The sequence below is a fragment of the Sciurus vulgaris genome, assembly GCF_902686455.1.
Source record: "Sciurus vulgaris genome assembly, chromosome: 2".
Lineage (NCBI taxonomy): Eukaryota > Metazoa > Chordata > Mammalia > Rodentia > Sciuridae > Sciurus > Sciurus vulgaris.
The window spans coordinates 76,114,749-76,138,037 of record NC_136462.1 but is presented as its reverse complement, the minus strand read 5'-3'; the positions used below and the strand labels follow the sequence as shown (position 1 = coordinate 76,138,037).

The window sequence follows — 23,289 nt, the reverse complement described above, 5'->3', positions numbered from 1 at the left end:
AAACAAATGGGATACATGTTGTTTCTCTGTTTGTACATGGCGTAAAGGCATACCATTTGTGTAATCATAAATTTACATAGGGTAATGTTGTTTGATTCATTGTTATTTTTTCCCTTTCCCCCAACCCTCCCACCCCTCCTTTCCCTCTATACAGTCCTTCCTTCCTCCATTCTTGCCCCCCTCCCTAACCCTAGCTCTAACCCTAACACTAACTCCTCCCTCCCCCCATTATGTGTCATCATCCACTTATTAGCGATATCATTTGTCCTTTGGTTTTTTGAGATTGGCTTATCTCACTTAGCATGATATTCTCCAATTTCATCCATTTGCCAGCAAATGCCAAAGATTTATCATTCTTTATGGCTGAGTAATATTCCATAGTATACCACAGTTTCTTTATCTATTCATCAATTGAAGGACATCTAGGTTGGTTCCACAGTCTGGCTATTGTGAATTGAGCAGCTATGAACATTGATGTGGCTGTATCTCTGTAGTATGCTGATTTTAGGTCCTTTGGGTATAGGCCAAGGAGTGGGATAGCTGGGTCAAATGGTGGTTCCATTCTATGTTTTCTGAGGAATCTCCACACTGCTGTCCAGAGTGGCTGCACTAATTTGCAGCCCCACCAGCAGTGTATGAGTGTACCTTTCTCCCCACATCCTCACCAACACCTGTTGTTGCTTGTATTCTTGGTAATCACCATTCTAATTGGGGTGAGATGGAATCTTAGGGTAGTTTTGATTTGCATTTCTCTTATTACTAGAGATGTTGAAACATTTTTCCATGTGTTTGTTGATTGCTTGTAGATCTTCTTCTGTGAAGTGTCTATTCATTTCCTTAGCCCATTTGTTGATCAGGTTATTTGTATTCTTGGTGTAAAGTTTTTTGAGTTCTTTATAGATTCTGGAGATTAGTGCTGTATCTGAAGTATGATTGGCAAAGATTTTCTCCCACTCTGTAGGCTCTCTCTTCACAATACCGATAGTTTCCTTTGCTCTAACCCTAACACTAACTCCTAGTGAAAACTTTTTAGTTTGACTCTATCCCAGTTATTGATTCTTGCTTTTATTTCTTGTGCTAAGGGAGTCCTGTTGAGGAAGTCTAATCCTAAGCCGACATGTTGAAGATTTGGACCTACTTTTTCTTCTATAATCTGCAGGGTCTCTGGTCTGATTCCGAGGTCCTTAATTCATTTTGAGTTTAGTTTTGTGCATGGTGAGAGATATGGGTTTAGTTTTATTCTGTTGCATATGGATTTCCAATTCTCCCAGCACCATTTGTTGAAGAGGCTATCTTTTCTCCATTGCATATTTTTGGCCCCTTTGTCTAGTATGAGAAAATTGTATTTATTTGGGTTTGTGTCCGTGTCCTCTATTCTGTACCATTGATCTACCTTTCTATTTTGGTACCAATACCATGCCGTTTTTGTTACTATTGCTTTGTAGTAGAGTTGAAGATCTGGTATTGTGATACTCCCTGTTTCACTCTTCCTGCTGAGGATTGCTTTAGCTATTCTGGGTTTCTTATTCTTCCAGATGAATTACATAATTGCTTGCTCTATTTCTGTAAGGTACATCATTGGGATTTTAATTGGAATTACATTGAATCTATATAGCACTTTTGGTAGTATGGCCATTTTGACAATACTAATTCTGCCTATCCAAGAACATGGGAGATCTTTCCATCTTCTAAGATTTTCTTTAATTTCTTTCTTTAGTGTTCTGTAGTTCTCATTGTAGAGGTCTTTCACCTCTTTTGTGAGATTGATTCCCAAGTATTTTATTTTTTTCGAGGCTATTGTGAATGGGGTAGTTTTCCTAATTATTCTTTTCAAAGATTCATCACTTATGTATAAAAATGCATTAGATTTATGTGCATTGATCTTATATCCTGCTACTTTACTGAATTCACTTATGCGTTCTAAAAGTTTTCTGGCGGAATTTCCTGGTTCCTCTAAGTATATAATCATATCATCGGCAAATAGGGATAGTTTGAGTTCTTCTTTTCCTATTCTCAATTCACTTCTTAGGGAATATTTGATATGTATGAAACAATATCCAATATACATGATGGTTATGAATCATGATAGTAAAGTGAATTCCCATGAGCACCCAGGTAAGAAGGAGCAACATAGACTTTATCTGTGAAGTTCATAATGACTAGTTTAGATTTTTCCTAGTTTTATTTTCTTAAAAATAGTTTTAAAAGTCATATGTGTAGATGTTCATCAATAAGATGTTCTCTAGTTTTGCATTGTTTAGTTCATATCTTTATAAATATGGCAAAACCACAGTTTTCTGTGACTTTTTCATTCACTGTTATGTTTAAAGATTTGTTTTGTGTTTTTGTATTGCCCATTCATTTTCATTGCTGAGGAATAGGCAATTGTGTGAGTTTACTAATCTATGCATTACTTCATATGTTTGTCAGTTAACTTTTGGATGTTTGAATTCTCCCTTGTGATTAAGAGCAATACTTCCGTGAACTTAAGCTTGTAAGCAGAGGTTTCTCTATGTATTAGCTTAAAAGTATGGTCATAAAATGGGCATAAATTTAACTCTAGCAGGTAACAGCACAGTATTTTCCAAAGTGGTTGTACAATTTACTCTTCTAGTAGTGATCAACATTGTATGACTTTTTTTGATTTTTATCATTACTGCAAATTTTAAAAATTTCTCAGTATTGTGGGTATATATGATATTTTGTCTTAAGTCTTTCCTTAACTAGAGGTATGGTTTGTTTCTTTTAACATCCTTGCTCCCAGCCAGATGTTGCTTACTCCCAATCCATTTGTTCACACAGAAATTGGAACCTGCCTTACCATGAGAGAAAACTATGGAGCCTCCTGCCAGATAGAGAAAAGTTTGAACCCTCCCAGGCTTTCCTTCTGTTTCCTGATAAATATATTATGCTCTCCCAAGAGCACAGGGAGAGGACACAACTCCTCAGTGTCCTGTTTCTTATTCCTCTCTGGTTGCACAGCTGAGAGAATACATGTTGTAGATCCAGACTTTTCTCCTTTGTGATGTGCTGCAAGCATACTTGTTTTGCTGAGAATACTAAAGCTTCAAAGCTGCATGGTGTGTAATATGTTGGTGAAAGGGTCAGAGATTCATGGGGGGAGAGCCTGAATGATGGATTTTCTATATCAACAGGGATAGAATTCACTGTTCATCAAAGGCTGGGAAGCAGCCCTCATTTAGAGGACAAGACAGAGGAAACATTGAGCTTTGAATGAGGATAGAAATATGGATATTGTCAAAGAAATATGAAAGTTAAGGGTTAAATGCATACATGAACTCCATTTTTGGTCTGTCTTTTCAGGTAGCAATATTTTCATAGACACTTAAAAGCCCTGGAGATGTTTTCATACTGTACAGAATATTAATAGATATTTCAAAGATTGGAAATGATGAGGATTATGCAACTAGTTATTAACAGGCCTAGATTAGGCTCCAGGGTGTATGAGCACTCACCACATGAGCATATTTTACTCGAAACACAAACTGCATCACTTCCTTGACCCTGCTTTCTGGTTTCTTTTCTACTGATTAAACTAAAACTATGCTACAGTATGGAAATTTCCAAGAAGGAAATAAAATATAGGTCATAATCTGCTAGATTAAAGGTTTATGACACAAATTAAACCATTTGTCAAGACTGTATTTGAGATCCTAGAACCAAGTGGGCTCTGTCGTAGACAACTGTAACACACAGTTCTGTGAAAGTGATTTGTTAGGACATGTTTCCCACCAAAAAAAGGCTACTTAAAGGCACAGGGAACTAGTTGAGGGGAAAAGAAGCACATAAGTAAAGCCCACGGGGGAGTTTTGAAGGCCGTGTAGGTCCTGCCCTGGAGCGGTGCCTATGGGGAAGCAACCAAGCTGGGGCGTTTATATTCATTCACAAGTCAGTCTTTGCTTAAGGGATGTTCCTGTGGTGAGGGTAAGTGAGACCCTAACCACCTCTGGCTTTCTCTATGCTCACAGCAGAGCAGATTCCAGCTTCCTGAAGGAAGTCCAACAAAGACTCACAGTTGGCTGTTGGGATTGAGTAGCATATCAATAGCTAGTACTCCTGAACATGGCAAAGGGACCCAAAGAGGTGTACAGAGCCCTGGCTGCTGCTTCTACTGTGCTTCTAACAAGCATTCCGAAGCATTCTGAAGCAGTGATGGTGCGGAATTCTCCTACATGAAGAATGTATTTCTTCGGACTGTCTCTTGCATGGCTGATGACAAAACAAGTTCATACAAATTTTGGGGGCAGTTTTTGGCAGTATTATATCTCAAAAGCTGTAAACATAGCTTCCATAATGGCGCTAAGTATTATATATCAAGTGTCTTACGTTACAGATATCTTGCTATGCACTTAATTTGCATGATTTCATTTAAGCCTCCCAACAATGTAATTATATGCTATTTCAATCCTCACTTAATAGATGAGAAAGCAGACTTGCTGGATGATGGAATTGCCCAAGTCAAACAGTTAGTCAGTATATCATATATCTATAATTTCAACCAAGTCTATTCAATTCCAGATTGTGCCATTGATCTCAGCACCATTCATATTAAATAAGGATAGGTACAAAAAAAAATCAACCCATAGCAATGCCCTTACAATGCTATATATTAAAAAGTTGGAAACCATACACACATCCTACAGTGAGATCTGGTTGAAGAATTTGTATTATAATCACAAGATTAGATAATTTTTCACATGTAAAATTAAAGTCAGAAATTCATGTTTTATGTGATAGAAGAAGTTAATCAGTCTATCATATTTAATAAAAAAAAATGAATGCCACGCCCAACCCATGGATCAAATGCTGCACCCAGCCTGTGGATCCAATGCTGTGCTAACACGGAAACATGTTGCAATATCCCATTTACCATTGTGTGCCAGCCTTCATCTTGGAACACTGCAGCTGCCTCCATACCCTCCTCCACAGGGTAACCTCCACCTTGGGACACCAGGCAGGGCTTGGTGACAGCCACCTGCTGCAGCCACTGCCTGCCATAGCATTGCATCTCTGAATAGGCTGCCCAATGCCACTGCATGGCTGGCCCTCGCTGCCCCATCTCTGAAAGCAGTTGCCTCCATCTTGGAACACCTACACTGCCATCTTGGGTTACTTCTACTGCCACCACCTCCATCTTTAGTTGAGGAAGCTCCCATCTTGGGACACTGGCCAGAAACTAGAGGCCCAATATCAAGGTATCTACAGGTTAGCCGCCGCCACCACCACCAACTAGGGACATGGCTGCTTCCAACTAGGCATAACAGCCAGGACATTAAAGAATATCACCAATGTCCCTGCAGGCTTGTTTACACTTGAGGTATCCCTGCTAGGTGTGCTAATAGCCACCATCTTGCTGCAGAGTCAGAAGAGAGCCTTGCAAGGGTTTGGTATGTTGGAAGAGGGTGTGAGGGCATCTTGATCCTGGCTTTTCTAGTCAACAGCTCAGCACCCACTGGGATCTCAGAGACAACTAAGGTAGCACTTGCTGGGACCTGACATCAGCCTGGTCCGTGATTCCCTCCCCAATATGACATTCACTGATCACCTGGTCCTGAAGGTTTGGCAATCAAGATGGCCCTCTAATTCCTCCAATCTCCCAACAATCCCCTAGCCACCAACCCAGCCTAGCACTTGCAGTTTTGTGGCTGGCCAACAGCTCTCAACACTTGGTCCTGATCTGCCCAATATGTAAAAGTTTTCCCTGACAGATGCACAGGTCCTGGAGCTCAGTCCTCAGGACCTGTGGGAGGAGAGGTTCCTGATTGGAAAGTTGAAATGGTGGGGGTGGGAGAGATACAATTTAGAGACTAAATTAGAGACCAGGAATTGGGGGGTCCACAAGCAAGGTAAGGAGCTAAGATCAGGTTTCTGTGTCACATGAATGGACCCCAAAGGAGAGTCCTGGAGTGTAGTCTTCCAATGGGACAGGAAATTGCTATACCCTGCCTTCAGGAGTCCTACCTCCAAGTCTAATTCTCCCACTTTGGTAAATTTCAGCATCCTGAGGGTGGAATTACTAGCAAACTTCAGAAAACCACACCTATCCAATGAGAAGAGAAGATATTGAATTCCAATAGAAATAATTCCTCAATTTTCCTTCAAGAATTTCCCCCCATTTTTCTGCTTCATTTCCACTCACATCCCCAACATCTTTGAAATAAAAAGTATTTTTCATGCATCAGGCTACTGAGGACAGGGAGGTTTGAATAGCATATTTATAGTTTTGTTGTAGATTCTTTTATTTTTCTTACATTTTTTTCTTTTCTTTTGCATGTTCTAATTTCCTCTTATTTATCTGTTTCCTTGGCATCCCTTTCTCCCTTTTCTCATGTTTACCAACTTCTCTTGATTCCTTTCACTCTTCCTATGATCTAATACCTCTATATTCTCACCTCTTACCTCCTTAACATCATATCCTACACCCCTCCCCTGTCCTCTCTTTGTCAACCATTAGAAATTGTAGACCTTACCACAAACCTATTTATGTTGTAGATGATAATCAAACACATCATCTGTTCATTGGGACAAAACTGTTAATAGGGGCTTTTGGCTTAAGGCTGTGTATTATTTGCATTGGGCACTGTTAATATTGATCTTCCCCTTAAAGGTGAGGTATTGGGAACCTGCAGGGACACTATAAATCTATAGGTTTGAAACTAATACCTTGGATCACACTGTAGAGGGAGAGACATACAAACAACATGAAAACAAGGGAAGAAAGCACCCCAAACAAACCAAGATGCTATATTGATAGAATCCATTGAAAACACAGTAGAAGAAATGTCAGGAGTTCAGAATGTACATAATTAAAATAATCCATGAAGTCAAGAGTGATATAAGAGAGCAAATGCAAATAACAAAAGATCAGTAAATAGTTGAAAGAGCAAATGCAGGAAGCAAAAGATTACTTCAATAAAGAAATTTAAAAAAGAAACCAAACAAATCCTGGAAATGAAGGAAACAATAAACCAAATTAAAAACTCAATAGAAAGCATCACCAACAGACTAGATCACTCAGACAAAGAAGACAAAATATTTAACCTTGAAATAAAGTTGACCACACAGAGAAAGTAAGAAATCATGAATAGAACCTCTAAGAATCATGGAATAATATAGACCAAATTTAAGAATTATTGGAATAGAGGAAGACACAAAGATATAAACCAAGTAAATGAACAACCTATTGAATGAAATATCAGAAAAATTTCCAAACCTAAAGAATGAAATGGAAAATCAAATACAAGAGGCTTATGGGATCCCAAATGTACAAAATTACAACAGATCCACACGAAGGCACATTATAATGAAAATGCCTAGCATATGGAATAAGGATAGAATTTATTTTAAAGGCCATAAGAGAAAAGGCCACAGATTATATACAGGGGAAAACTATTTCAGATTTCAGCTGATTTCTCAACCCAGACTCTCAATGCTAGGAGGTCCTGGAACAATATATACCAAGCTCTGAAAGAAAATGGATGCCAACCAAGAATTTTATATCCAGCAAAACTAATCTTCAGATTTGATGATGAAATTAAAACCTTCCATGATAAACAAAAGTTAAAAGAATTTACATGTGGAAAGCCTGCATTACAGAACATTCTCAAAAAAACATTCCAAGAGGAGGAAATGAAAAACAATGAAAGTCAGAAAAGGGAAGAACTACCCTAAAGGAAAAGTCAATCAAAGGAGAAACCAAGTCAAGTTAAAAATTAAAAATATGCCAAAATGACCAGGAATACAAATTCTATCTCAGTAATAATTCTGAATGTTAATGGCCTAAACTCATTGATCAAAAGACATGGGCTGGTAGATTAGATTAAAGAAGACCCAACAATATGCTGCCTTCAAGAGACCCATCTCATAGGAAAAGGCACCCATAGAGTGAAGGTGAAAGGATGGGAAAAACTGTAACATGCACATGGACTATGTAAAACAGCAGGGGTTTCTATCTGACATCAGAAAAAGTGGACTTCAAGTCAAAATTAGAAGGGATAAAGAACATTTCATACTGCTTAAGGTAATCATATGTCACCAAGACATAACAATCATAAATATTTATGCCCCAAACAATGGAGCATCAATATATATCAAACAAGCCCTTCTCAATTTCAGGAATCCAACAGATGGCAACACAACAATACTGAGTGACTTAAACACAGATCTCTGACCATTGGATAGATCTTCCAAACAGAAACTGAACAAACACACTATAGAACTCAATAATACATTTAATAATTTAGACTTAACAGACATTTATAGAATATTTTATCCATCAATGAGTGAATACACATTTTTGCCAGCAGCACATGGATCCTTCTTTAAAACAGACCATATGTTATGCCACAAAGCAACTCTTAGCAAATAGAAAAAGTAGAGATACTACTCTGCATTCTATCAGATCACAATGCAATGAAATTAGAAATCAATGATAAAATAAAACATAGAAGTTATTCCCATAACAGGTAATTAAATAATATGCTCTTGAATGACACATGGATAGCAGAAGATATCAGGGAGGAGATAAAAAAAATTCTCAGAGGCAAATGAGAACACTGATAAATCAAAATCTTGGGACACTATGAAAGCAGTAACAAGAGGAAAGTTCATTGCATTAATTAAAATGATAAAAAGTCAACAAATAAATGACCTAACATTACATATTGAAGACATAGAAAAAGAACAGATCAACACCAAAAGTAGTAGAAAACATGAAATAACTAAAATCAGAGCTGAAATCAATGAAATTGAAACAAAAATACTTGAAAAAATTGACAACAAAAAAGTTGGTTCTTTGAAAAATAAACAAAATTTATAAACTCTAAGCTACACTAATGAAGAGAAGGACAGAGAAAACTCAAATTACTAAAATTTGTGATTAAAAAGGAAATACCACAATGAACAGACACTATTGAAATTCAAAAGATAATTAGAAGCTATTTTGAAAATCTATACTCTAACAAAATAGAAAATCTTGAAGACATGGACATATTTCTAGAAACATATGATCTACCCAAACTGAATTAGGAGGACATACACAATTTAAACAGATCAATTTCAATCAATGAATTAGAAGATGCCATCAAAAGCTCAACCGAGAAAAGCCCACGACCAGATGGATTCTCAGCCAAGTTCTACAAGACCTTCAAAGAACTAATACCAATACTTCTCAAATTATTCCATGAAATAGAAAAGGAGGGAACCCTTCCAAACTCATTCTATGAAGCTAGTATCACCCTGGTATCAAAACCAAAGACACATCAAGAAAGAAGACTTCAGACCAATATCTTTGATGAACATAAATGCAAAAATTCTTAAAATTCTGGCAAATTACATATAGAAGCATATTAAAAAGATAGCCACAATCAACTGGTGTTCATCCCAGGAATGCAGGGTTGGTTCAACATACAGAAAACAATAAATGTAATTCATCATCATATAACTAGACTTTAAGAATCATATGATCATTTCAATAGATGCAGAAAAAGCATTTGACAAAATACAGCACCCCTTCATGTTCAAAACACTAGAAAAACTCGGTATAGTAGGAACATATCTCAACATCATAAAAGCTATATATGCTAAGCCCAAGGCTAACATCATTCTAAAGGGAGAAAAATTGAAAGTATTCCCTCTAAAAACTGGAATATGTCAGAGATGCCCTCGTTCGCCACTTCTAGTCAACATAGTCCTTGAAACTCTAGCCACAGCAATTAGACAGAACAAAGAAATTAAAGGAATACAAATAGGAAAAGAATTGAAAGTATCACTATTTGCTGACAAGATGATTATACATTTAGAGGATCCCAAATCTTCCACCAGAAAACTTCTAGAGCTAATAAATTAATTCAACAAAGTAGCAGGATAAAAAATCAACACTCATAAATATAATGCATTTCTATTCATAAGTGATGAATCCTCTAAAGGAGAAATTAGGAAAACTACCCCATTAACAAAAGCCTCAAAAAATAAAAATAAAATAATTAGAAATCAATTCAACCAAAGAGGTGAAAGACCTCTACAATGGAAACTACAGAACACTAAAGAAAGAAATTAAAGAAAACCTTAGTAAATGAAAATATCTTCCATGTTCTTGGATAGGCAGAATTAATATTGTCAAAATGGCCATACATCTAAAAGCATACAGATTCAATGCAATTCCAATTAAAATCCCAACATCTTTCCTCATGCGAATAGAGAAAGCAATCATGAAATTCATTTGGAAAAATAAGAGACCCAGAATAGCCAAAGCAATCTTTAACAAGAAGAGTGAAGCAAGAGGCATCACAATACCAGAATTCAAACTATTCTACAGAGCAATAGTAACAGACAGGGCAAGGTATTGGCACCAAAATAGACAGGTAGACCAATGGTAAAGAATGGAAGACACAAAGGCAAACCCACTTTAAATACACTTACCTCATACTAGACATTGGTGTCAAAACCATACATGGAGAAAAGAGAACCTGTTCAACAAATGGTGCTGGGAAAACTGGAAATCCATATGCAGTAAAATGAAATTAAACCCTTATCTCTCACCATGCATAAAAAACTCAAAATGGATAAAGGACCTAGGACTTAGACTGGAGACCCTACAACAACAACAAAAAAAAGAAAAGTAGGCCCAAATCTTCATCATGTTAGCTTAGGACCAAACTTCCTTAACAAGACTCCTAAAGCATAGAAATAAAATCAAGACTCAATAAGTGGGATGGATTCAAACTAAAAATGTTTTTCTCAGTAAAGAAAACAATCAATAATGTGAAGAGAGAACTTACAGAATGGGAGAAAATCTTTTCCATATGCACTTCAAATAGAGCCCTAATCTCCAAAATTTATAAAGAACTCAAAATCTTAACACCACAAATACAAATAACCCAATCAATAAATGGGCTAAGGAACTGAGCAGACATTTCACAGAAGAAAATATACAATCAATCAACAAATATATGAAAAAGTGTTCAACATCTCTAGTAATTAGAGAAATGCAAATCAAGACTAAGATTTCATCTTACTCCAATTAGAATGGTTATTATAAAGAATACAAGTGACAATAGGTGTTGGTGAGGATATTGAGAAAAAGGCACACTCATACATTGCTGGTGGGACTGCAAATTGGTCAACCACTCTGGAAAGTGGTATGGTGATGACTCAGAAAACTTGTAATGGAACCACCATTTGACCCAGCTATACCACTCCTTGGCCTATACCCAAAGGACTTAAAATCAACATACTACAGTGATGCAGCCATGTCAATGTTTATAGCAGCTCAATTCACAATAACCAAATTGCAGAATCAATCTATATGCCCTTCCACAGATGAATGGATAAAGAAACTGTGATATATAGACATAATGGGATATTATTTAACCTTGAAGAATAAAATTATGGTATTTGCAGGTAAATGGATGGAGTTGAAGAATAAGTGAGATAAGCCAATCCCCAAAACCAAAGGCCAAATATTTTTTATAAGTAGATGTTGCTACATAATGAGGGTGGAGGGTGGGTAAGAAAAGAATGGAGGAACTTTGAATTGGGCAGAGAGAAATGAGGGGAGGGAAGGGGGTGGGCTGCAGGAAAGATGGTGGAGTGGGATGGACATCATTACCCTATGTATATATAGGATTGCACAAATGGTGTGACTCTACATTTTGTACAACCAGAGAAATGAAAAGTTGTACTCCATTTGAGAAAAATGAATCAAAATGCATTTTGCTGTAATGTATAACTAAACAGAACAAATGAAAATAAACATTCTCAGCAATTTAGTGAGGCCCTAAGTAACTTAGTGAGACCCTGTCTCAAAAAGAAAAAGAAAAAGAAAAAGAAAAAGAAAAAAAAAAGCTGGGTATGTGACTGTCTACACTTGGATAACACTAAGAAAGAAATCAGGGGAAACTCAACTCAAAAAGTATATGACTAAGTGGTAAAATGTACCCTTGGATTAAATTCCAGTACCCCACCTCCAAAAAAGAATCATTCTCAAAACAACTATAGAGTATTTTTGTGGAAACAAAACAAACTACATGTGAAGTGTGAGTAAGCTGTATGAAATATCAGCTGCAAACCCTTTATGATATTTCTGAACCTTCCTCTTCTACAGGTCTACATAAATCTGTTCACCTCCCTAATTCTTTGAGGCATGCCTCAAGACAAAGGGAGGGGGCTACATTTTTGTTTCAAAAGCTTTTGAAATTGATAACTGCTAATAGATGAGGAGTCTTCTTGAATCTTTTCACTGAACAATTTAACCTTGCTTCATATTCACTTCCCAGGTCTTGGCATTGTAACCCCAGTAGCCTCTGCCTGGAATGTTCTCTTCCACAGATGCCCCATTAATTCATATTCAACCTCAAACCTAAGCCCCAGCATCATTTCCCCACTGAAATTATCTTCCACACCTGGAAAAAACCCTTATTTTCCTTGGAGGGTCATACTTTGCTCTTCATAACCCTAAACACACTGGCAGGTTACTTTTTGTGTGTGATTGTCTCATGAAAGCCCATCTCTCTGGTACGCTGTAAGCTCTGTGATCACAGGGATCACACTGTCCATACTAGTCTCACAGCTTGAAATTGTGCCTGAAGTATGGCAGTTGCACCCCACATAATTTTATAAGTGGTTGTCTATAAGAACAACTGTAGTTTTAGCTTTTTGCTAGTTCTGGGGGTGGGGTTGAAAATAGAAAAACACTTTGCTGACCATGCTAATTAAGACATAAATGTGCAGCAGTAGAAATTTGGGGGGAACATACCTTTTTTCAGCCTACCTACTTCTAGCCCTGATCCATCCTTTTTGCAGAAGCCATTTGACACAAAGTTAGATAATGCCAGGGGCCATCACTTTCTCTTCCCGTTTTCCTACCACATTTTTTCGGTTCATCATCACCTCTCTTTGTTCCTCATCTGTCTCATTTCCTTTTTTATGCTTCCTGTTCCACAATTTAAAAAAAAAATTAGTAAACTTTATTGACTACTATGTGTAAACAACATACTATGTATGGGAAAATAAATTAACAATATCATTTTATATCTATCGATTAGACAGTAATGTAAACAAATAATTGAGATAAGATGTTATTTATATTGTATCAGAAGTGTATTGAAGATAGATCAGTGCCACCCAGAAGCGAGTAGTCTATTCTACCATTTGAGGTGGGTGAAGGATTAAGTGTTCATAGAGGAAGAGATAAGTTGAGTTTCCCCTGATTTCTGTCTTAGTGTTATCGAAGTGTAGACACTTCAAGGGCCAGCCCCATCTCTTCTTTTTTCAGCATTTCTTCTCTCATGTACTGTGTATGTACCAGATCCTCTGGTAGCTACCAGATAAGACCCTAGATAAAAAAAAATAATAATCATCATTTTAGCTCCTGTTTTCTTAGTATGTTACAAAACACTTGGATAGCAAATGATACATAGTTGAATGAGAAGACTCAAAATGAGATTTTCCCAAGGGTTATTTCCAGTATAAGAGAATGTGTATTTACAAATGACTGATGGTGCTGTCATGCATGTCCACTTTTAAGTGATTGTTAAATGACCAAAATAACAGTAATAACAACCAAGATCTATAAAGTATTCTATATAGTTTGCCAGTTCTTTACAAATGGTACTCCAGACAACAGAATATTTGGAGGAAGGTCCCTTAAAGATAAATAACTTAGTTTTTGTTGTTTGTTTATATTTCCACAACTGAAACATATGGCTACTGAGAATAAGGGGATAATTCTGAAAATGCTTTTCTTTTGCATGTTACTTAAAGGAGGAGGACTTGGTTACTCTGCTTGTTTGAAGAAAACACTGGACAGAACTACTTCCTACTCTCTGCAGATGCTCAGTGACATGCCTCACTTTGGGTACAACTGACACACTATCCTGAAATACCATGCAGGACAGAAGGAGAATAAATAGAACTTTTAACACAGAACTTGGTACTACTCCAGGAAGTCTTAAATGTGAATGAGTAGGAGGCTCTAAAAGCTGATGTTCAAAAGATTATCATAAATCAAAATTTCTTTGGCTTTCAAAAGTTTTCTGGAGGAAATATATAATACAATTCATCTTTATTCATTTTTAAGGGACAGGAAGAACACCAATTTATAGAACACAAAATATTCTTCTCTTGTATGTGGTATCAGAATCTATTTAGATTCTGCTAGTTCTACAGTTCAGTGATGCTTGGAGAAAAGCCAGGAGAACCTGAGAGAATGACAACACTGCTTTTTGTTTTAAAGATGAAAATGGAAATTGTATCATTAAAAGTGAACTGCAGGAATGCAATTCAGCATAAGAGTCATGCAGAAATTATGGACCTAGTAAAATGATGTTCTTTAGGGAAAACTATGATTTTCCTTAGTGTTTAATGATTTAATTCAAAACAACAGATTTTGAAATAAACAAAAATAGTGATGTATATTTGTGCATCCATGCCATTTGAAGTCAATTTCATAGACTTGAATTTGTTTTATACTGAATTATTTTGTTTACCCTGTTTGTCTAACCTTGTATTATGCACATTAGTGTGTGAACAAAATAAGTTAAAATATACTGGCAACATCTGTATTGATATTTGTGACCTTTCATGATGAAGGTGTGTTGGAAGAGTGATAAGAACATTTAACGTGAGGAGAATGAAATTTTAGATTCACCTCCATCCCTAATAAGCTCTATGACCTTGAGTAAGTCACATAATTCCATTAATCTGCAGTTTTCTCATCTATGAAATGAAGTTGGACCATATGATTTTGAGAGTCCCTTTCATCTTTGAAATTATATTATACTGTCAGCTCTCATTTTTACTAATTTAGAGGAGCAATGAGCTGCTGCTATGATACAGTAGATTAATCCTTACTGTTTCTGCCTATTTGGTATGGGAAGAGATAGGATCTGGGGTAAAGAGAGGGATACAGGTGAAGTTGTCATACGTGGGGACAGGTTCAAATGTCTTGGTGCTCTGGGTGATGTTCCATTGTCCATTACCCCCATTCCCCAAATGCTCTCCATCATTCTCAGAGCTGGAATCTGAACATGAACTCTAGTGACCTTCAGTGTATAAAATCATATACTGATGCTCCTAGGATAGTATTTGTTTCTGAATACTTGCAAAATCAAGCATTTGAATGTGTCAGTTATCTGTTCTGGATAGGAGCATGTTGTTTAAGGGTGTCTTATCTATTTCACTTTGAAGAGTTAGACTAAAAGTCCAAAATTATGTCCATGATCTTGGGACCACATCCCAAGGAACCATTTTTAAACACATGAAATAAAATACATAGAGTTGCAAAGAAACCAATCAGGTCAAAATAGAGATCCATCCAAAAATTCTAGGTTGAGACTCTACAGGTTCAACTTCTACCTAGGCTGGAGACTCCCTGAGACTATGGAATACATCTCTTGTTCATTAATGTGTTCTAAGTGCAAAACATAGTGTGATTCTGAGTGCATTATAGATTCATGCCTACTTACTAATCACACTAGATAATCTCCCTTCATGACATCATAATTGTCTCTTCAGGTCTTGCATCAAATTTATTGTGATTGGTTCTCAGCCAACATTTATCAGTGAATGCACTGATAAGCTAGCCCTGAACATTTTCCATTCTCTTCTGGAAGCATTGAGGGATGAGTTATTGGCTTATTGCTGACAGTTCTGTTTCTTGGAGTTATAGGTTGGCCTAGTGTCTTGAAGAAATGGAGAGAGGGTATATTTGTCCACTTGGCCTTCCATACCAAAATATTGTAGATAGGGATGATTTCACAAAAATCTTTTCTCTCACAGTTCTGGTTACTGCAAAGTCCAGAACTCAGAATCTGGCAGGGCAGAGTTTTGGGTGAGGACTCTGCCTGGCTTGCAGATGACCATCTTGTTGCCATGTGTTCATATGGTGGGGAGAGCAAGAGTTCTCTCATGCCCCTTCAGGACACTACTTTACTAGATCAAAGACCCTTCCTATGACTTTTTTGAACCTCAAATTCTTCCATCATGTACAAACAGAGAAACAAGTTGTACCCCATTTGTTTACAATAAAATAAAAAAATTAAAGACATATCCAAATACAGTCACACTGGTGATTACAAGTTCAACATATGAATTTTCAGCGAGGGAATATAATTCAATCCACAGCAGAGGGTTGGTGTGGTACAGTAAGATGTGCAGAGGAATCCAATAACAGAATACCTACAGTCTCATTCTAGCTCTGTCATTAATAATGCAGAAGTTTAGAGAATATTCACTGTTTGCTTATGTGTAAAGTATTTGAGGTTTCCTTCCACATTCAGATTCTTAGCACCTATGTGAATAGCCAAGGAATCTCAGTAGAGCAAACTTACAAGCTGAAAGTGCTCTTTTGATAAGAAGGTTCAAAGTTATTCAGTGAAGTTTATTATATAAGATATGCTGGTAAATTTATGCCAGTATTGGCTCAGGGATCTGTCCAGCTTCCTTAGTGATGCAATGTCTTATACTTAAAATTGGGATGAGGGTAGGTAAGTAGTGTTTGAAAGCTAAGACTGGCATTGTCCTTTTCTTCTTGAAGTTGCTTCTTTAGATCTCAGGGTCAGATTGGTTGCTTTGTTGTTCAAATGGAACTACGTAACAAAGTACATTTTAGAGTTTTTATTTTTGAAATAAGATCACAATTAATAGAAAAATAAGTAAAATAAATGTTTTTATGCACTCTTAGTAACAACTTCAACTTTTTATCAAAGTTGGTTTATTTCTAACCATGCACACTTCCTTGATTTCAATTATGTTTAATGTTCTTGTAGCATTGCACAAGATGAAGTATTATGCACTGCCTTGCTGTGAACATCAGTATTTCTGTTTGAGTAGGACTGGTATTTTCCTTCATCAGACTGACAAAGCTTACTAATTTTTGTTGAGAGTTTTGATGATTATTACTATCAAAAAAGCCAGGCATTTGATTAAGCTTGTAAATCTTAAAAGTAGCAAAAGATTGATAATTGATTTATTTGGGCTGTTAATTTCACAGCATTCTGGAAATGAAATAACTTTGAATGATAGTATAATCCAGCTTTGATGGTATAATCCAACTTTCATTTATTATAATGTTCATAAATTCTCTATGGCTTAACATTTTTCTATTAGTTCTGGTTATTTTATGAGTCATTCACTCATTGCTCATTTATTTATTTGTTCATTCATTTATTCATCATTTGACAAATGAAGCAGTATAGAGTTAATAGCATTAACTTAATTTAAAATTCTGGTTCCTTTATTATTAGTGGTGTGACCTCAGTGTGTAAACTACAATTTCCTTAACTTTAACATGGGACTGTGAAAAATGACTATTTCACAAATTTTATCTCATTGATTAAATGAGGTAATATGCATAAAACTTTTTAAAAAGTGGCTTATATAAATGACTCAATAAATGTTTGTCACTCTTACAAATACCCACAAGGTTATTATGTATAATAAATAGATGAATATAAAGCTTTCTGCTAACTATCTGGCACAGACAATCCTTCAATACAGGTGATCTATTCTTATTAGGAACATATATTTAGGTTCTGGGAATGATAGGAGGAATAAGAGTCCTTGAGTTTTCTGACTTCTTTTGGTCTTCTACATATTATTTCTCTCTAGGAAGAAACTTGGTACAACACAACTCAAATTCTTGCCAGGTGTGGAAAAGTTTAGAAAATGCCCATGAGAAGAATAAATCAGAAACCATTGTTTCTTATAGATCCATTACTCAGGCTCTTGTTTATAGAAAACAGACATGAACTCATCTTTATTCAGAAGCTTCAGACTATGGACAAAATAAAAACAGAAGAGAGGAAGTAGAGTAGGAAAAATAGACTTTCTAGATAGGCTTTTAAAATTAATTTCTCTTAGGAAAATACAAGGGGATTGATTGGAATCAACTTAGCAAGCAATATGACTGAGAAGGTATAAGAAATACTAATGCTACTTAAGTTTCATTAAGTAGGAAGGTTGGTGGTGTCTTTTGAAATCCTATAGAGGTAAAGTTGAGAAAATTAAGAGGATATCTTTCGTATGTAGAAAGTAATATCCTGTGGCATTATTTTAAGAAGTAGACTATTATGAAGGATGGGGGCAACAATGAAAAGATCATAAATATTCAGAGATTCAAGATGAAGGGTGGCATCATAGAGGGAGAACCAGGTTCTTACAGGATTTCCCCTGGGGCTTTGGGCAATAAAATATAGTGAATGGCCTGAAAGTCTAATCTAGTAAAGGGATGCTATGCTCCCTTGATTCTTTCCATTGCTAGATAAGTGGAGAGTTGGTTATTGCTATTCTGCTAAACTTGTGAGCTTTTACAGTAATTTGGGGAAATTTACATAGAGGAAATATTTTTTCCTCCAGTTTAACATTTCATTATGAAAATCTCCCACAGGGACACCCAGAGTAGGGTAAATCTGAAGCCTCCATAATGTGGCTGAAACCGTTTTTTGCTTTCCTCTCAGAGGGTGTTGAAGTCTACTTCCCTCTCTCTAATTAAATAATAGCCCTTGCTGGGCAAAGAAATTATACATGATCTGGTTTCTTTAGCTTTTTTGCAAGGATATTAATTCTTCATTTCTTTAATTATGGAGGTGACTGCTAAATTGTCAGTTGTTCTCCAATCATAGAATACCCCACAGGGGTCTGATTGACAGGTTTGCACTATAATTATCCTGTAGATAAGCTTGTTGTTGATCTGTCCCATGGTTCACCAAGCATTGATCTTCAAGATCACATATACTTTCAGACGCTTTTATTTTCTTTATACCTTGAACTGATGCACTATTTAAAACATCTGTTTCCCTTAATTTCCCTACCTCGCTGCAATCTTAAACCATTGCGTCTTACTTTAGAGTTTCCTAAGTGCATCTGAGAGCTCACATCCATTTAGCCATGTCATTATCCTTTCTCACTATCAGGAAAAGTACAATTTTAGTATAAGTTTAGTAAAGTGTGAGTTTCAGCACGGTGTTAGTTTTGGATCTGTCCTAAAGAGGGAGGTGGGAGGTGTTCTTGTTCCCCATCTGCCCTCTTAATATGATCTGGGTAAGATTTTCTTGTTTTCCTATGTTTGGTCATTTTCCACAGGATCCCCAGGGACTATCCTAGAAATATTCTTTTCTGAGTGAATCTTCTGCTTTGGCTCTTTCCCATTTTTTGCATGAACTATTTGCCATGTAAGGAAATTGCTACCAGAAACCGTTCATTCAAAATCCTCAGACTATATTCTAGTAACACTTATGGAGGGATATCATATTTACTATTTTGTCAGGTATTTTGAATTTCTTATGTTTTAGCACTGTTGAAGTAAAAAAAAAAAAGAAAAAAAGACTAATACACTCTCCACATACACTTCACTTTATTTTTGTCAAGAGAAAAAATGTTGAGAAAAAAATTCTTGTTTTTTTCCCCCACAACATTTCAAATCAGCTTTGTTTGGATTTTTCAACCTTTTAAAAGTTGGGTCCTCGATGGAACATCTTAGGCAGTGCAAATAGCTTCTCAGTGTTGAGATCTTTCTGAGAGGCAGATGTCTGTTGTTCTGTTTGCTAGTAGACTTTTATACATACAGACTAAACAAACATAAATGTGGTGCTATGTCTCTCTGATTTCTACCCAAACTGAAAAATGATAGAGTTTTTTTTATCACCACTTTAAATGCACAGTTAATCTTTTGATTAAAAAATGGAATAATTTCTGTTACTTGAACGTACAATGATGTTGCATACAGAAAAACTCTTGGTATGTTCCCTACCACCTGAATCCAGATTGCCCTGACAATCTGAGAAGCATTTGGAAGTTACTTAGTTTCAGTTTATGTCTGCTGCTTTAAGTGAGTCCTGTTATTCTAAAGTTGGGCATTTGTCTATCATCATTGAGATGCTTTTCTTTATCTATTCAGAGACAATATGCAGTGTTAGTATGCTTAACTGTTGAATCCTGTGAGATACTGTTTCCTCCAATAGAGGGCTCTAGACTATGTCAGTAGAGCACAGAATCTTAGTAGTGTTTCTTGCTGGAGACTAACTCTGAACATGCTCCAGTTGGATTGGTGAGTCTGCAGGCCCCATAGTGACTGGAGGGACTCTGGTGGAGTGGCTCTGGGAGAGTGCTCATCATCCAGACCCTGGAAGCTCTGTCACTGCAGGCTGAAGCCAAGATTGAGCTTCTGTTTTTCTGCATACTTCTCAGTGGGTTGGCTTGTGTTTTCGTTATTTAATCATATTAAACCCAGTTCTGTTATCTCTTTTTGATAATTCCAGCATCAAATCTGTTTCGATTTTCCTTTTCTGCTGTTTTTGAGTTTCCTTTTTGTCTCACTTTTTCCCACTGTATTTTGCTCACTATCCTTGAAAAATAATTTGCAGTGATGCTTCACAACCTAGAATTATATTGTATTAGTTTGGGCTTCTATGACAAAACATCATGGACTAGGTGATTTAAACACACATTTATCTTAGTTCTGGAGGCTGGGATGTCCAAGATCAAGGTGCCAGCAGATTGAGCACTGGTGAGGATCCTCTTGGTTTGCAGACAGGAAGATCCATCAACTGGAGGGGATCCCTTTTTTGATATATTTTCACAAGGTGAATGAAGAGATCATCTCTCATTATTATTATTTTTTTTCCTCCCAAATGCAGCAGCTTCAAATACCATCACCTTGGGGGATTAAGTATTCAACATATGAATTTCAATGAGACACAAACATTCATTCCTTAGAGGATATATTTTCCTCTGGACAAAATGTTGGTTGACTTCTGTTTAAGCTATTATAACAAAATGCCTTAGACTGGGTAGCTTATAATCAACAAAAATTTCTAATGGTTCTGGAACTTTGGAAGTCCAAGATCAAAACTCATACAAATTTGCAGTCTGGAGAGGGCACCACATTCCTCATAGACAGAACTTCTCTGTCCTTACATGGTGAAAGGAACCAGAAAATTCTGGATCTCTTATAAGATAACTGTATCATTTATAGGTTGACCTAATACTGAAACTGGATTTTGACATGGAACTCAATTCTCTGCTGATGTTGTGGTTGGGATCTGTGTGAGCTGCAGCCAAGAAAGCTTTTATAGTGTTAGCAGCTAATCATGGTAGGGGGTGCCTGCTGGCATCAGCTCCAAGGGTCCCAAAGCTGATTTCTTCTCCACTACTGCAGCCCTCCAGTGTTGAAACAGACCTCAGCAGCTCTCACTGCCAATTTCTTTTTGGGTTTTTATCTCACCTGTTCAAAGAATGAAATTCAGAGGACAAGGGAAGGCAAGAGTGAAGGAGTAGGATTTATTCAAGTGTGAAGAATAGAAACAGAACTCCTGCAGGGGCAAGAGGGGGATCCCTAGGGTTGCCGCCTGAGTGTGCTGGGGATTTCCACAGCACTGGGGTCAACAATTTTGGCCCAAATTTATGCTAATCAAGGTTTGGCAAAGTACTAATGCTGTTGGTTAAAATTTATACTAAGGAGGGTTTGGAAAAGTACTAGTATAAGAGCTCTATAACCCTCTAAGGCACATGGCTCAGTGACCTATTTTTTCCAACCATGCCGTACTGTGTACAGTGACAGCCCAGTTAGTCCTTATCAGTGTATTAATCTGCTGATTAGGTTAAAGCTCTCATAATGATCCTTTCACCTCTGAACATCTTGCATTGTCTCACACATGAGCTTTTGAGGGACACTTCAGATCTAAAACATAACAGTTGAGTTCGATGTTTTCCTCAGTCTGCTCACTTATTTTCTCTTACAGTTTGCTTTCCTCCTGCGTTACTAATTTGCACATGACCTTCAGTGTTCACTTGGCAGTTGGCTACTAAACTTTCTACACTGTAATATTCTCTGAATTTTATTCTTTTGACTCATTGTAGCTGCTAATGCTTTAATTCATCTTCCTATAAATTGCTCATCATAGAACAGCTCTGAGCTATATTTTCCATTTTCCCTTCTAGAATTACTTTTTCCTTCTCTGTAGTTCCATTGTGCTCCTTGCCTAGGATACTGATCTTCATGAACTACATCCATAGGTCCCCTTTTCCCCTGGTTCCTACTAGGCTCAGCCATAGGGAGGCCCTGGCAAAAGATTGGGGTGGGAGATGACAGTAGGGTAGACTATTTTCCCATCCTCTCTCCCCCCCTTCAGGTTCCCTGTGGCTTTCATCAGAAGGCCACAGCTCCTGTTGCCTGGTGGCTTTCTTATCATTGATATTCTCTTACAGGTGGTTATTGATAGGTGGCTTTCTATCACAGGTGGAGTTCCTTAGGCCTCTTTGAATTACTCTCTTCCCTTGCCTTTTTAGATCCAGGATGGCAGGGCTTCCTGGCTATTATTTTTTCTAGATTACTTCACTATCCATTTTTGTTTCCCTTAAAATCTTCTCACATATTTGTAGACAAATTTTTTTGTTGTGGTTGTTTAACTCTCCTCAATGTTCTCACTTAGTTGGGTCATCTGAGTAGCCCTGACTGATGCAATGATACACTAAGCCCTCGGTATTTGATTTTGTTTCTCTTCTGCACGCCTCACTAACTTCCACCATCTGCATATCTGGACACACTGGGGCATGCTGTTTGTAACTAGATACAGCTTTCTTGCAATTCATTGCCTTTTAAGTGATACCTTTGTTCCCTGAACTGTTGTTCTTTCTACTTTTTGTCTTTGTCTTTCTCTACCTGAAATACTCCCTCCTACTCTTTTAGACCTAGATCAATGATTAACTCCTGTGGTATGTTGTATTTTTGTCAAAATTATTGTTCTCCTTCACCTAGAACCACCCCTAGAGATTTTGTCCCTGAAACAGAGTGGTATCAGGCTTGTCTGTGTAACTTGCTTTGGTCAAAAAAACATGAATGGAATTGATGCATGCAATTTACCAGCAGGAGTTATAAGGGCTACTACATGGTTCTGCTTCTTTCTCTCTTCTGTGAAAATGGTAATGGACCTGACAGGGTTTCCTCTCCAGCCTTGAGTCTGGAGATACAACTGAGCTATATCTTAAACACTATAAACTGACTGTTAGTGAGCAGTGTGAGCAAGGAAACAAAACTCCCATTTTCTTGATTTTTCAAGCCACTTGTTTTTGTTGTTCTTGTTATTGTAATGTAACGTGGGCTAAAGTGATTGCTGTACCTTCTCTGTAATGAGAAAGTTAAACAAAGGTTTTTATTCAAGGATTTCTATTTTTTATTATTATTTTCACTATAATAGTGGTGGAGCTTGGTTAAATTCATAAGGGATTTTAAAATCATTTATCAACAGGATACAACATCAAATATTTATTAAA

The 23,289-nt window shown here is 36.8% G+C and overlaps 1 long non-coding RNA gene across 1 annotated transcript in view; it reads left to right on the top strand.

Annotated features, from left to right (window-relative positions):
- LOC306654063 overlaps positions 1–3,479 on the top strand; it is a 189,172-nt gene extending 185,693 nt beyond the window's left edge. Inside the window, exon 4 of the long non-coding RNA XR_013761875.1 lies at positions 2,803–3,479. This is a non-coding gene — a long non-coding RNA (uncharacterized lncRNA). The remainder of the gene's footprint in view (positions 1–2,802) is intronic.
- The last annotated feature ends 19,810 nt before the right edge of the window (positions 3,480–23,289 follow it).